Source organism: Poecilia latipinna, unplaced genomic scaffold (genome assembly GCF_001443285.1).
Source record: "Poecilia latipinna isolate Pla-1442-1.1 unplaced genomic scaffold, P_latipinna-1.0 Scaffold1943, whole genome shotgun sequence".
NCBI classification, from domain to species: Eukaryota; Metazoa; Chordata; class Actinopteri; order Cyprinodontiformes; family Poeciliidae; genus Poecilia; species Poecilia latipinna.
The window spans coordinates 27,981-44,899 of record NW_015114559.1 but is presented as its reverse complement, the minus strand read 5'-3'; the positions used below and the strand labels follow the sequence as shown (position 1 = coordinate 44,899).

The 16,919-nt window shown below is 36.6% G+C and overlaps 1 long non-coding RNA gene across 1 annotated transcript; it reads right to left on the bottom strand.

The window, feature by feature from the left end:
* Positions 1 to 4,569: 4,569 nt before the first annotated feature.
* On the bottom strand, positions 4,570 to 14,565 carry LOC106935290 (uncharacterized). Its single transcript, XR_001421868.1, has 5 exons — positions 14,342 to 14,565; positions 10,396 to 10,900; positions 6,780 to 6,871; positions 6,341 to 6,628; positions 4,570 to 6,254 (listed from the first exon to the last, which is right to left on the bottom strand). It is a non-coding gene; the product is annotated as an uncharacterized LOC106935290 (long non-coding RNA).
* Positions 14,566 to 16,919: the final 2,354 nt, after the last annotated feature.

The window sequence follows — 16,919 nt, the reverse complement described above, 5'->3', positions numbered from 1 at the left end:
GGTATATTTGCATGTCTCTTGGTAATGTAATGTTTATCAAAAAAGATTTGTGTAGCTGCTAATGGAAAATAGCTTGATATCGATCATGTACTGTTCATTTAACCAGCCAAAAATTTATGCTAGCCTCTTTGTATTTGTGTGAAACGGAGTTTTAGATTTAAATGAGTTGATTCTCGTGGTTGACCTCATACATTTTTTTTTTATGTTTTGTCTTCATAGGGACGATTTTGCTAATTAAAACTTCTCAATGTATGGCTTGCTAGCAAAATGCTTTTTCATCAGGCTAACTACCTTGATATATCGATGAGCTACTATGCAATAGTTGGAGCTATATTGTTTGCTGTGAGCATGATAATTTACAAACATTATTTTTACATAGACTTATAAGTTACGTGAAACTTCTCTAGGAGCACTGACAAAATTGTTTGGAGTCAGAACACCAGTCCACATTCTTAGGCTCAGCTAATGCATCATGTGAGAGAAACACTCACCTATTATATATTTAGTTTTTATCTATTAATTTAATCAAAGTATGTCATGAATATGTGTTAATGTATTCCTTCCATCTCCATCCTCCACAGAGCCAAGTCTGGGACTCCAATCCTCTGTACCTGCTGTTTCCTCTGTGTCTGCAACTCATACTTATCTAACTGGTAAGTTAAAAGAAAATCAGAGGACCGCTGCCTTTTAAGGAGAACTTTTCCTACTCCAAAAGGCACGATGGTTGAAGTTTTCACTATCACCATGTATCCCTGCAGAATAGTGATACAGACTATCACTAGTCTGCAGGGCAAAAGTCAAGGTGGAACTCACCGACTTATTCAAGAATTATAGATGCAGTTCATTGCTTTTTCTGCTCATTATTTTCTCACAAATTCTCAAAATCTTTGAGAAGATTTTACAAATCAACATTAGCAACCAATTGACAACAGGATTAGGTCAACATAGGGGCAACTGCTGAAACAGTAATTGTATTTCCTTAATATTTTGTTGTTTTAGTTTTGTCTGTTTTTGCACAATTTTATTTTTATTCAGTTTCCTCAAGTTGTTCTATATGTTGTCATTTCATTTCATTTCTTGCACTACGCATTATTTTTGAACATTGCTGTTCTTTTGGAAACAAAGACAATAAGCCAGATGATGCTTTTGCTGTTAATACATTCCATGCTATTTTCTTCTGTGTTAACTTTTAATACCGCTAGACGATACTGTGAGGTTTTGGTTTTCTGTGTGTTAATTTAGTTAACACACTCCCACCTGTGTCTCTTGTTCCCTGGTGTGGTGGTGGGGTTGGGAAGAGTTCAACTCTTGGAATGACAGTGATGTATTAGACATCATTTTGAGGTTCCTTCATGTCTAGAAGATCTAAAACAGTGTTTCTCAACCCTGATCCTCACCGCCCCCCTGTCCTGCACGTTTTATGTATTTCCCTTCTGCCACACACATGAATTGTATCTCTGGGTTTCTGCAGTACTTGGTGGTCATTCAGTCATTTGAATCAGCTGTTCTGGAATAGAGGTACATCTAAAACATGCAGAGCAGGGAAGGGATGCGGTGAGGTCTGGGGTTGAGAAACACTGATCTAAAACATCTGAGCATAAGCTGTGTGTGAACAGAAAGGCTTAGAGAATAAACAGGAAAACAATTGACACATAGCAGAGTGATGTCTATGTATTCTGCCAGGGGCAACAATTGTTGCCACGCTTAACATTCACTTTTCTTATGATCCAAAGATGAATGAAGGGATACAATTTTCTTTACATATCAGTATCAGAAGACACTTGAAAGAACATTTGTACAAAATATTTTATTCATATTTGTTTATTTAAATATTTTAATGACTTCCTCTTGTACAGGTTTGTGACTGATGTTTACCTCCAGCATCACATCAGTTTACATCAGTATACTTCCAAGTAAACAGGTCTGGTCATGTGACTTTTCACACTAGATGCATGAACTTGATATTGCTTAGAGTAGACACTCTATTGTTTTATTTTTAAAACTTCAATTAGCTGCCAAAAGTCAAAGCAATTCTTTTAGAGCTTCCAGAAGTTAGAAAAAAATGTCTGCCAACAATTGTTACCAGTGGGATTAAACGTGTTACAACTATTTAAAGGGGACCTATTATACAAAATAAAAATTTTGCGTGTTTTCGTACTTCCATTTGAGTTTATAGTTCTTCAAAAACAGCACAAGGACTTAAAAAAAAAAACACCCAGCTAGTTTTTGGCAATAAATGAAATGTCTTTTTGGTGTCTGAAAAACCTGTCTCAAAACCCCTTTGCTTGTAATGTCACAAATAACAGAGGCCCAATTTCTAATTTCAGGACGTTAAATTACCAAGTCAAATGTCTTTTAGATCATATCTGATTTATACAACATTTTTGTACCAACTAAAGGTAACATAGTCATTTGATTGTGGTATAAAAGGACACTGTGTGCCTGGAAATCACACTAAACCTACCGCACCTTTAAGATGCAAACAAAACTGTTTGTGGCCACTGAATCCAACAGGGTGACCAGTTGAGCCAAGTCCATTGATGGGCTTGCTCAGTCTCCTCTCCCTGAACCAATCACAGCTCTCAGTGGTTCAGGAGGAGGAGTCATCATCAGGGACTGATAAACCAATCAGAGCTGTACTTATAGAAGCGTCACATTACACAGCTGAGAAAGACTGCATCGGGTCAAATTGTGTTGTAAGCCACATCCATCAGACCAGAAAATATCAACACACCATAGAGTCAAAATAAATTACACTGATGATGTTTTACTGTGCTGTTAATAAGTAAAAAGCAGAAGATCGCACAGAATATTTATTTCCATACAACTCCCCATCCTCAGCACTTTTGGGCCTAAAGTGAAGATGACCTTTGACCCGAAGAGAGCTCCAGTAGAACAGGTCTCTGGTTGGATACGTGTCTTCTAGATCTGTAAAGGGAATGGCACTTCCTTCCTGAAGGTAATGAATTATATATGCGTCTTCTTTTAGCATCAAATCTCACTATATATTGAGAAATTAGCTTGTTATGCCTTAGCGGCCTGTTAGCATGCCAACATCTGCAGTTTTATGTTCTGGTTTGTTTCATCTTTATGTACGTTTAACTGGTGCTGTCTGAGTTGTGTCACAATTACATTTATCATGTGTCATTCCAGTTTATTCTAGCTGCTCTACATCTTGCGTCAGAATGCAAAGGCTTTGGTAAAACTTGTCTTTCTTGATAACTTCATGCAGCTTTGTCACGCCTGGCCTCATTTACAAATTGCTACCTGCTTGTATTCATTTGTTCATCGCCAGATCATGATAATTATTGTTTTTTCGCTTGTTTCTTTTCCTTGTTCTGCCCTGCTTAGGGTTTTTTTTCTTTCTTTTTGCTTTTGCTTTCCTTTTTACTACATCCACGTACGTCTGAATGACCAAGCTGTTTCCTACAGTGGAAACTTTTGGTATGCACTTGTTTCCGCTGTAATGTCTACTAGAGATAATTATAAAGTCCCTCCAGGTGGGTTCTGCTTCTGCTTTATGTACATATGAGGTGAAAAAACAACCAAGAACACTTTCTAAATGTTAAGTTGAGGTCAGGGGTCATGAGCCAACAATAGGAAATGACACCCATTGGGTCAGAGGTAAACGCAACTGATTGGTGAAGCATCCTGAAAGATGTACAACTCTTGTTACATCTGGCATAAAACTAACACGGCATTTTAGAAAATAATTTAATGCTTACAAATTTAAATCTTGAATGTTGTTGCGGTTAACTCTAGTATTTATGTAAAGTGACTAGTTTTGCATTTTTCTCTGACGTTTAAATGTCCTGATTGGGACCAACCGCCTTTGTAAATCCAAAGGAGTGACAATGCTAAGTTTAGATGCAATAAAGCTCGTAAAAATTTGCTTTTGCTGCATAACGATGCGTGAGGATGTCACACCTCATCTTGGATGCCACATCATACCTGCCCTGACTTGTGCCTTCATAAATCATACTGCTGCTGGGTGACGTTTTGTTTGCGAAACTAATTTTCAGCTTTGCAACAGATGTGCCGATTGTCTTTGAATGATTGACTTACTTGAAGATGGAGAAATATGGAAAATAAAGAGAGTACTTGAATTTCAAAACCACTTGAGTACAATTTAGCTTAGCACATTTCTGTTGCCTTAGCAACCAAATCAAAAGAGATGCACTACTTTTATGAGGGAGGTATTTGTATCAGCTGATGTGGTTTTGTTTTAAAGTTAATCAATGAATATATAAACCTCAAAATATAAACCTCTGAGATAAAAATGAAACAAAATGAAGTTGGGAGTAGTGAGATGATCAGATTAGCTCTCTGTTGTTGTTATCTTAAGTTCCTCTCAGCTCATCAGTCTGACACAGATTGGAGGGAATCAAGCTCTTTCTGGGAATCACTTCAAACTTTTCTTGTTAAAAACTGGAAAACGAGTGAAAATCGATTAAGGAGAATTCATAGGGGGATTTCTATGGCACTTGTAAAAATATGTCAACCAAGTTCGATTTCTTACTTTGGAAACTGCTCAAAAAAAAAAAAAAAAAAAAAACAATATGGCTGCTGGATAGCAAAAGTTATCAAAACTGTTTATTTACATTTCAATTTTTTTTTTACAAATTCATCATAGACACAATAACTTTAGTGATGTTTACACAAAGTAACAACACTAGTGTTTCATTTAATAAAAAAAAAACAGAAATACATTGATATTGGTGTGTATTGCATATTAGTAAGCAATACACAATCCCAATGCTAACTGTTAGCAAATCCCAATGCTTCCTTGACTTAGACGTGGAATGATGTCATACTCAGACCGCTGAAATAAATGGTATTTGTGTCATTGTTGTGCTGAGTTTATTCCCAGTTCATCCTTCTAAAGGTCTGGTTCTGAATGAAGTTCCCTCAGGTTAAAATGAACTGATTCATGTTCACAGTTCAACATTTTGATCGGAGTTCACAGCTCCAACACGAATTAGCTCTTGTTCTTTTATCAGACCTCGTCATGATGTCATGCACAAAAACACTATGGAAGCAGAATTGATTGAATACAGTTTTACATTGAATAGATGTGTTGTAAAAAAGAAAGTCTAATGATTTGCATCCTCCCAGCCATCATTAATGTGAGTTATCCCAAACTGGCTTCTTCAAGATAAATAAGTCTTTTCAAGACGTGTGAATGTCTCGTTGATAAAAATACATCCTGAAGTTTTTAGTCTAATCGAAGCTCCCATCTCTACATATCATTGCAGAACTGTAGAAGTTACTGTAGAAGTGCCCCCCTCGCCTATAACAGACCCCAAAAATAAACAAATGTAATTAATTAAATGTCTCCACTGATATACTTGAATTTTGGTCATTTCTTCTGGGAACCAGTTAATTATTTAATCTAACCTACCCAACACTGGTTACCATAGAAACTGGATGCAAACTGATGTTTGGTCATTATTGCAAACTTCATATTTCTTTGGTATCAAGGAAAGTGCCAGGTGGTACTCCCCTCCCAACTGATCTCTACATCCTCCAGAAAAGGTTAATGTAATGGGATTTCAATGTACACCATAAATTGATATAAGTCAACTATGCCATGTGAAAGTAGCTATCAAACGTGAATAGATTTAGATTTTAATGTGGGTCATTAGTGTGAATCACCTTAAGAAAACTGAATAAATGAATGTGTGTCTCAAGACGGTAAATGGCCCTTGTTGAAAGGAAGTAGTAGATTAATTCATAATAAAAACAGTATAATGAGGAATATCTTTCATTTACAACAAATGCAGTATGCATATACAAAACATTAACACTTAACCGTGTTAAATTTGGTCATAGCAGCAAGGCAGCACTCAATCACTCTATGGATAAAGAGCCTGTACACACAGATATGTACACAATACATGTACACAAAGCTGCCACCAGCAGCAGCTTTATTAATTGACTCACAAAGAGTTAATAGTCCCGGTTTCAGATCAGTGAACGTGCCACCATCTGACCAATGTCCGTCCAAAAGAGTTCTGTAAGAATGAAAGGACGAAAACTCTCTTTCATTTCTTATGGAGATTTCAAAAGGATTTCTGAGCATCCTTGTGTTGTGTCATTCTGCTGTGATTTCCTTGTACAATATTTAATAATAAACACAATGGTCACAACAACAATGATTGCAAAAACACCCAGTATGCTGGGAATCAGATAGGGCTGGGCCTCTTTTTCTTGGTTGATCTCAAGTGGTGACTTTGGTGTTGTGAGTAGAATATCTGAAAAGAAAAGTGAATACATATTTTAATACAATTTGCTCTCATGTCTGAACAGAAAACACTTTTAGATGCCGAAAGTAACTCACCGTCGACATGCACCTGGATAAGATCAGAAGCCAAACCACAGTTAGAGTGAATCTCAACTGTGATATTGTCCTCTTTTACTTCAACGATCGTCAGGTTCACATTGGAGTTATCCCAGCCACAACTGTACATTCCTGAGGTAATTCCACATGTAGTGATGGTGCCATTTGTGTGAATAAAGGAATTTGTAACGGTACAGCTCTGGTTAGTTTTCCATTTTATTGAACAGTTTACTGTAACTGTTGCACCGGTTTGGACTGGTTTTGTCTCTGGGCAAGTCAGCGACACCACTAAACAAAGACAAATAGCAAAATGAGAGAATGCATTAATTCTATTATTATTATTATTATTATTATTATTATTATTATTATTATTATTACATTTTGATTAGCTATTCTTGTTAAACTCTTCAAGTATCAGAAATAAAATAAAGCATATTACCTGCATCTGATGAAACGCTGTCTTGTAGGAGATACAACAGACTCAAACTTATCCAAAGGGAGGACATCTTTGAATGCCTTTGCCTTGAACGACTGGAGAAAACAGGACATATTGGCATAAAAATGTTGAAAAAACACAAGTTCACAATTGTGGTGTTTCCATTAAACAAGAAATGTAGTTAAAATCACACATAAATAAGATTGCTTATGTAATAAATAATAATAAAAAAAACATTTTGATGCAGCCAAAAGACCACTTCATCCTAGTGCAAAAATGTGAGTTCTTTATTTTTTCAGAATTTGCCCTGTTTCCATTAAGCAGATTTATTTTTGTATTTCCAATTTGTTGGAAATACTCTCCAGGTCTTACTGTTGCTTGATAGGCTAATGCCAAGGAGAAATCTGTTGTGTTTTCCAGTTTAATTTGAATAATTTTACAGTGTGATAAAGACCAATTTAGTCTTATACTCTGACTTTTAGAACTCTTAATATTGAAAGACGATGAACGTTCTTCATAATGACTCTTTTTAATGTGAGCTTAAAAACAGTTGATTGGAAGCTAAGCTAACTAGCTAAAATTTATATTTTTTCAAAAGTTTAAAAGTTTTTCATTTGACTAGCAGAAACCACAGATCATCTTGTTAATACTGCTTGGTTTGTTGGTTTAAAGTGCAAAATTTAAGGTAGTAGAAGGCAAATGTAATATTTTAACCAGTCAAATAAGAGTAGCTAAAAGCTACATCATTTAGCTAGTGCTTCAAAAAAGACAGACTGTACCGAATGCCAACAAGTGATCTAAGGAAGTAGATCTTTTAGGGGTCTGTAAAGTTTTCTCTGTGCTCATCTTTCCACACAATTGTAACACATTGATCAAGGGATGGGACAACATTATGTCCAAATTCGAAAGACATGTTAGCAAGGAACAACTTTTACCAATTTGGCCCCTCTGAACACTTTTAATTTCCTTCAGTTGGATTTTCCGAAGAAGAAGAAATTTAATATGAACCATGAAACAGATATGAAAATCAAACGATGCATTTTCTTTCACTTGCGTTTCCTCTTGCTATGTTTCCGGCAACTGTTTGATAATTACTTATTAGGGCAAAAATACAAAGATTTATCCCAGGGAAAACATCAGTATTAAAAACAAATAGAATGTTTAACTTGATAGTAAGTATCACAGTGTTTTAAATACTGAGTTTTTTCTGCTTTCTTTATTTTATTCAAGGGTATTATTGCTTAAGTTTTAATATGGTCTGCAAAACCACAAAATCTTACTGGGTATTTTTTGTCTAGCTTCTTGTGCAAATAATTTAGCACACTTAAAATAAGACAAAACTAACTTAAAAGTAACCTTTTTAAGTCAATAATTCCTTAATAATGATGAAAAAGTACTAGTTCCACTGGCAGATTTTTTTCTCTTATAAGACTTTTTTTCCTGTTATAAGTGAAATGATCTGCCAGTGGAACTAGTACTTCTTAAATCAATATTACAGAATTATTAACTTAAAACAAGCTCAAATGTTAGTTAGAAGTTAGTTTTGTCTTATTTTAAGTGTAAAAAGATATTTGCACTAGAAACTAGACAAAAATACTTGGTTAGATTTTGTGTACTTAAATGTGACCGTAAGTTTCAGCCACTCAAAAGGTGTTTGCAACAAATCTATACATGCAGCACATCTAAAGACAAACTTATCAACTATTTCAGAAATCACTCTCTCTGAACCTTAGCCTTCATTACATCAAGTTTTAATCTGCTGGCATATCATTACTTTGGGGGTAAAAATTAAACTAAAAGTTCGAAGTCCTGTCGTGGTGCAGAGGTCGCAGAGGAGCCGTCAGAAAGACAGACAAGTCCTGGCAGCTGGTTGGCATCTGACCAAACATTTAAAAAATGTTCCCTCTCAAAGCCTGATTCAGAGTTTGGCAAAGATTTACAGCAGCAACAAAAGAAAACAGAATAATGACTCTTAGTTTTTGTATCCTCTTAACTTCCTCTTGGAGTCATTCTTCCAGTTTTCAAAGTGGCTCGCTTTTTCAAGGAAATGAAAGTCGATCTTCATCACAACTTGATTTGAATACTTTGGATATTTTTTACACTCTGGACCTTTTGTACATTGTATCATGTCCTGAACACAGACCACAACATATTTTAGTGTCATTTTTTTTTTCTTTTTCTAATAGAAAATCACAAAGGAGTGCGTTATTGTTGAATAAACTAGATTGAAAAAAAAGAAAACTTTTTCAAAGTATTGCCATTTATTATACAGTTAACTTTTGGTTCGGTTACAGCTGCAAGTCTGAAGTGGTCAGTCCTAGAGTCTGAAATGTCTCCTCTCTCCTTTCAGTGAAATACTTCAATTTAAGTAAGACTGGCTGGAGAATATCTATAAACAACAATATTTATGCTTTCCAATGATTTTTAACTGGATTTTGATCTGGACTTTGACTGGACCATTTTAACCCAAGTCATTTGCAGTCTCTGGGAGGTTTTCATCCAGCTTTGCCCTGGATCGAACCCAAAAATCTTCCAATCGACTCCACCCCTCCCAGCGGAAGAAACAAATTCCCACAGCATGATGCAGCCACCACCTGGTTTCATCCCAATATTGCATGAAACGATATGGTTTCTTTCCTCTACATCAGTGGTGTTCAAACTTTTTGCCCAAACTGGCAAATTCAAGCTACCGATGTGACACAAAAGTCATTAAATTAAAACTGCTAAATTATATATATTTGACTTTACTTGCTCAACAGTAAACAATTTTTTTTATCTGTATGTCATTAAAGATCCAAAACAGAAAAAGGGCTTCAGACTGCTACCTTACACACACATGTTGGTTACATTTTCACACACGGCACTGCTTTGTGTTAAGTTCATCTTTGATTTTTATCAGCTGCTGTGACCTCCATACGTCACACATAATCCCTTTGCTCTTAAAAGTTTTCCTTTTATGATGCTTGCTAAGATATTGTTGCAGGAGTGATGTTTATGTGACCTAGCTAAACATTTCACTTAGATTTATCGCTCAGAAAAGCACATAAACTCCCCAAAGACACTCATAGCAAATACCTCCAGCTATCATTAACACCAATTAGGTTTATGGCAGGGGTTTATGGTTTATGTGGGAATTTCCACTCTTCCATCATAAAAATCCAACTTTGTTGCATCTATCCTTACATAAAAGACAGTTGTCATAACAGATCAATGCATGGAGATGCTTTCTCTTAAAACATACACTAAGTAAACAGAGAGGTCTAAATAGGAAGAATGCAATTACTGCACTTTTGGCTAAAACTGTGGGTGTTTGAGGAGAAGTTAAAAACAGCTGACGCCAATAATAAGATAAAAAGAAAACGCTGACAAACTTAAACTGCATAATTAATATGATGTCAGCTCTTAAACCTGCTGGAATGGATCATTTGTGGAGCATTAAAACACCAGATCACACCTACTGGATTCTTGTTGTGCAATAAATGACAGCTAGTGAATACACAAGTTATTAAAATGGAGCGTGTGTATAAACTGTACAAATTAGCGACAGCAACACCGAAAGTGAATAAGAGCAGAAGCAAATAAAAGCAAATAAAACAGAGAAAGTATTAAGCGTACTCACCGCACTGGAATGAGTGAATGACTCCGACATGTAATTCCAGTGAGTGGAACAAAACAAAGATAAACGGACGGGGAGGGAGAGAGAGAGATATAGATAGTGAGAGATAAGAGAGTGAGAGAGAAAGAGAAGGTTGGGATGTGGAGAATGCTGCTTATTATTCAGGTCAAAGGTCAAACCTGACCGTATATAAAGGAGCACCCTAAGCCACTTTCAGGAGAAAGAATGTGAGACCCTCTGCCATGCTGGTGGGATCAAAGAGTAGCTATGTATTTTATTTTATTTTATTTTTCAGTTATGCGTTTTAATTAGAAGAGCGGCAGCAGAAACTCACCCAACCTGATGAGGGAGATGTTTCAGTTGAGGGCAGAGCCAACAAAAACAGCCTTTAAAGAGAGCAGCAGGAGGAGGATGTTGTTCTGGAGAATGAATGATTTACCTCGTTTTTATTTTTCTGGGAGCCGGGGGGAGTTAAGAGTTTCACTCCTGTGGATTTTTGCATCCACAGCTGCTAAAAGAAGAGGATGATGTTTAAAGTGTGTACATTCTAGAGAAAAAAATGACGAGATGCTTACCAATTACCATATCGTCACCTTCCCAAAATAATAGCCCAAGTCATTTTTTGCCCCCTCAAAAATAAATATTTCTTGCCTAAAGCATATCTTGGAAAGAAAGAGATGGTGATTTTTTTCTTTTCTTTTTTTTTTTTTTGCCAAAATCACTTTTGGAAGAAAATACTTTAGGCCACATATTTTTAAAGAAGGTGACAATATCGATTATAGGTATGTATATTATAACGTGTTAATATATTTGTCATCAAACGGTACAATGACTCTGACATATTCCTTCATGGACTGGTGTATCTAATTAGCATCATCCCTAAATTTACTCTTTACCCTGTTTGCAATATTAAAATTTGTCATTTTAAATGAATCAATTAAAATTACCATCTGATTGGCAGCAGAAACACAAGTACTATCGGCTTTTCTTTTTGCACAATTGGATATAAATTCAGGGATTTGGGGGGATGAAAAGTTAAAAGCAGATCATTTAGACTGCGTTGGAAAATGAAGTCACTTCTAACCCTCTTGTTAGTGTTGCACCACCACAGATGAGAATTGGCATGAGTTTTTATTGTGTCACTGAGACGTTTGTGCTACAGTCCAAAACACACAATGATACTGAACACCTGGCAGACACTGAAAGATGACGTTGAAAATGCCTGTTTTTTTTCCTTTTCTTTTCTTAAATCGATGCCTTCACACACACACACACACACACACACACACACACACACACACACACACACACACACACACACACACACACACAAAGAGACACAGATGAGCTAAACAAGCTAGCGTTGAGCGAAAATGTTTGACTCATTTGTTTATTAAATATCCGTTCCTGAAAAACTGTAACTCTCCCATTTACTCCTGATTCAATTTGGCCTGGACAACCTGAGAATGAACACATTCATGCACAGCGATGCTAATAAATCACCTGTAGGATGAATAAAAGAGGAAACTGGGAGTAGGATCACCTGGTCCTACAACAGTGTCTGACCTCAGCGTTGCACATATGGAAGAATCAAAGTTGATTTGCACTTCCTGGTTATACAGACCCAGTCCATAAGTAGAATATTATTGAAATGCCCAATTAATTCAGAAACTTTATTGCTGAGTGAAATAAATTACATAGATAAATTATACTCAAATGGATGTTTGAAAGCCTTTATTTCTGTTAATTAAGGTGAATTTTTGCTTACATTTCATGACAACATGACATTTAAAATTAACATATTACATCAGACCAATAAAAAACTCTTTTAAAAACAGAAATTTTAAAGAAAAGCATCTTTAATTCCTGCTAAAAGATACATATATTTCTAGGAGGTATATTTTAATTTATGAAATATAACTGTAAGTACCAACCTGCAACTGCAAAAAAAAAAAATCATAACTTAGATTAGAGTGTGTGATAGACACCTTTTTAAAAGTTGTTTGGAAATACCATATGAAGGAATTCAAACAGGCAAAAAAACCCAACATTCTTAATAATTTATCCTGACAGTGTCATACATCAGTACTCTTTCATGGGAAATTACATCAGCTGCAGTACAACTGAGCAACTCTCAGGTAGACCTGCATTTATCTGTTGTAACTGCCACAAAGTGGAGTTAACAAGCAGGTATCATGCTCTGTAATTTAACGTTTTGTCTACGACTGCAACAGAAACCCCGGATGGAAAAGAAAATTCCCTTGTTTATTTACAGATGGTTCAAAATGATATCCGTCGATAGATAGATGTCTGTCTCATAATCCCTCCTCCTGCCTTTGGAAAATGCCATGCTGAGGTGAAGTCGGGCGCAGCTTAAAGATGAAATGCTTTATCTTCTGTTTAATAGAAACATAAGGCACAACCAAGAAAACTGTCTGACAAGAAAACAGCTTCAGAGGAATTTCAAGAGACTGAACAATACAGACATCTTTGCCAAAATTCCTGACTTGACTCACTCACTGATTCGCAGGAGCTTCTGACTTGCCACTTCAGAAGTGAAATCCAACTTTCTGTTGAGGCCTGAAGGCAAAGGCATAACTGAAAGTCTTCTTAGAACTCACTGACTCAGAGGAGCCTGATTTTGTGTGAATCAGGCTGTGAATTCACACCAGGCTCCGGGTCAAGCTAAATGCAGAGATCTACGTGCGGTGCACAGAGGTGCGACAGGGGTGAGATGGGTGCCAAGTTGGTGCAGCAGCTGAAGGTGACACATTACACCGTGAACAGTTGCAAGAGTATAGAAAGCATTACCCTCCTAAATTAGCATGTATTGTGAACAATGGATTCATTATTATCCATGTTGCATATGTCTTCACAGTAAGACGGTTGCTTCAAATTTAATCAGCTGATTGCATAATGTAGGAAATGACAGAGAAAAAAAAACAGCCGTGGGTGATGTGTTCAGATAGCTTTCTGTCTTTTATCACCACCCACACACAACCTCAGGGCTTCTGCCTTTGGACACATTCCCAAATGCTGAAGAAAACTCACACAGTTAGAACTGTCTTCTGCTTTTCCAGGTACTAATCTGAAAGAATTTCTCGTGATCAACAGGTCAGGGCAAGCACAATACTGGTTTAAATCGACATGCATAACTCTGATGTCTGTCTGCTCGCTTCACAAATCTTCTCTAAGTTTATTTACAGCTTGTTGAGTGAGACAGACTTTCTATTAGCTTCAAAAGCACGAATGACATCGTTGTAATTACTCCTAGCGCTGCCTTAGCGTCAACACTAATACATTTTATTCACACTTATTTGCAAGCTGTGTGTCATCATTAACGAGTCGCCAGCCTCGTATTTGCTTCGTCTCATTAAAAATATCAAATTCAAATTCTGCTGCCTCTTTAAAGGGTTATTAGAGGAGCCATGTTGTGATGACTTCCTGAAGGCAGAGCTTCAGAAACAGGGGCGTTGCCACAAATCTTGGGCCCCCTGACAAAATATGTGTTTTGGCCTCTCATCCCCCCCCCTCGCAGCTACTTTTATAATTTTTTGAGTCTATTTGACCCATAAAAAGCACCACAAGTTTAAAGGCTTGCATCTCCCTTGCTTTCTTTGGTTCAATATTGATAATTAGCACAATATTTGTAATATTTGTAATTGATAGGGCCCCAATTTTTTATTTTATTTCTATGAACAAAAAATAAATAATTAAATTGTGGAGGGTCCCCTGTTGGTCAGAGCTCCTAGAATTGTCATCATTTCCCCCCCTTTACCGCACCCCTGTTCAGAAAGAGTAGCAGTGTTGTGATCCGTGTTTTTCTGTGTAGTTATTTTGAGATTTTCTGTTTAGTCCTGTTTCCCAGTGAGTCTCTGTCCTGTCCTCCCTGTTGATTGTTCCCAGCTGTGTCTGGTTCCCTGATTACCTTCTGTGTATTTAAGCCCACCTGTTGTCTTTGTCCTTGTCGTTTGCCAGTAGTTGCACACAGTCGCACTGTGAAGTCCTGTGTCTACTCAGCTCTCGCCGTCAGTCTTGTATTTGCAGTTGCTACCGGTATTTACCTGTTGCTAGTTTTCTGCTATGCTGCCTGAACTGGACTGTTCTGGGCTACTACTCATTAAACTCATCTTCATCACCTCTCATCTGGGTATCTGCATCCTCCCTCACTACCACAACCTCACCACATCATGACAAGCAGCTTCTTAAAGAGACAGAGGCCCAATTTCAAGACACTAAAGTACGAAGTCAAATTTCTGTCATATTTGATATGCAGCATTTTTATAACAACTGGAGATAACATAGTTAATTGGTTATGCTATAAAATGTCACTGTGTACCTGGAAAATACATAATACTGCCCCTTTTAAATGTTCGGTATCTTGGTTGTATTCAGAACGGTGAGTTGTGCAAAAGTATTGCTAATTTGTGAGTGCATTCAAAAAATAGGTCACATCAGGTTTACCTGTAAAGCAGGGGTGCCCAAAGTTTGTCCTCGAGGGCCGGCATCCTGCGTGTTTTAGTTCCCTCCCTGGTGGTAGTATTAACCTTTTCAGTATGTCAGTGTTCCTCTTAGGCCTCTAATGAGCCATCGTTGGATCCAGGTGGGGTAAACCAGGGAGAGAATAAAATATGCAGGATGCCGGCCGTCCAGGACCGACTTTGGGCACCCCTGCTGTAAAGTCTTCATCCTGAAATTTCGCCTGAAAGCTGAATAACCCTTAACTTTTCCTGAGCACTGTATGAATACTCTCTACTGAAAAGTGTGTTATTTATGGAGCTGATGAATAGGAAGAAAGAAAATTCGGTAACACTTTATTTGAAGGGGGTTGAATAAGACTGACATGACACTGTCATAAACACCTGTCATGAACATGAATAAGCCTTCATGTATATTTATGACTGTTGTCATAAAGCATCATTCGGTAAATTATGACACTTTTAATACAAAGTTGACATTATTCAAAATGTCTTTGTTATGACAACTTGATATAAATTTGTTATAAAAGTATTACTGATTTCACTTTAAAAATTAGGTAACTTTATGTTATTAAAGGTAAAGTTTAAACAGTAATGATTTATTGGTTAATGTCAAGTTGTCATAAAGACATTTTGAATAATGTCAACTTTGTATTAAAAGTGTCATAATTTACCGAATGACACTTTATGACAACAGTCATAAATATTCATGAAGGCTTGTTCATGTTCATGACAGGTGTTATGTCATGTTTATGAAAGTGTCATGTCAGTCTTATTCAACCCCCTTCAAATAAAGTGTTACCGAAAATTCTTATTCTGTATGGAACAAAAATGATATGGTTTAGATCTCTGATCTGGTTTTATTAGTCCACATTCCATTTGTTGCTCATTAACTTCAATCATACGTGGTTTATAACAAACCTCTGAATACTCAGGTTTCCTCTGACCACCTTCTGCAAGCCCAAATGCTTTCCCCTTTAATATGTAAACCAGTCTGCTACATCATCACTTCTCTCCAGGTCATCTCCCAGCTGACAGTAATGCACCCAGTGTTTTTGTGGAGACACTAACTTTTTTTGTTTTCAGGCAAAAAGTACCCAAAAATTGGTAATAATTGCCCCACTTGCTGTTTAAAGCAGATGTTTATCTGTGAGTCATATACTTATTTCAGTTATAAAAGTACATCCAAGCTGAGCCATTTCAACTTTCAAAAGCTGCTTTAGCCCACATAAAGCACATTTATCCAAAAGATTAGGGGAAGAAATGAGAACTGTGGAGCCTGGTTATGCCCTTATTTATACAGCGATTTACTTGGAGATCTGCCCTTTTGAACTTGCTGTACACTTTCATACCAGTAAAACCCCCCCCCAAAAAAATCATTATGTACTGGACTGCATGGACTTAGTTCAGACGGTATTTTTTTTTCCACTCCTTTGCTATGTCATCTTTATTATGGTATTAATTGTTCTATCACAACTTTTCACAATGTTATTGCTGTCTTGTCTTTTGTCAATGTGGAATATATATACGAGTAGCTGTTAGAGACAGAGTGAAAAAGTGTCGCCATTTGTTGCAGGGTTCCACAAACTTAACACTTTTTAAAGACAATTGTGATTGAAATTAAAGACGTGCATCTTTATGCAAACGTACGAACGCCGCTCAGCCAACTGGCAATAAATTTGTACTTCAGCTAATGGCGCAACAAAAGCTAGCTAGCTATCAAGGGTATGTTAGCAGATGGCAGAAGCCTCACATGTTGAGTAACAGAACACAATATCTTAGTGCGACTTATACGCTTGCCTGACAGAAAAGTCCAAAAAGAATAATAAAAAAAAAACATAGGATACGAGATCAAATAGTGCTGTCAGTCAAATTTAAGACCTGCGATTAACATATTTCAGGCCAACTTACTTCCAGAAAAAAAAAAATGATTTTATGCCTCAATTTTAGATACAAAATTTGACTTTTTACAGTTGTGTGGGCAACCTTTTAAAAAAAAAAAAAAAACTACAATGTTTAAATGTTCTTTTTGATCAGAACAGCAACAGA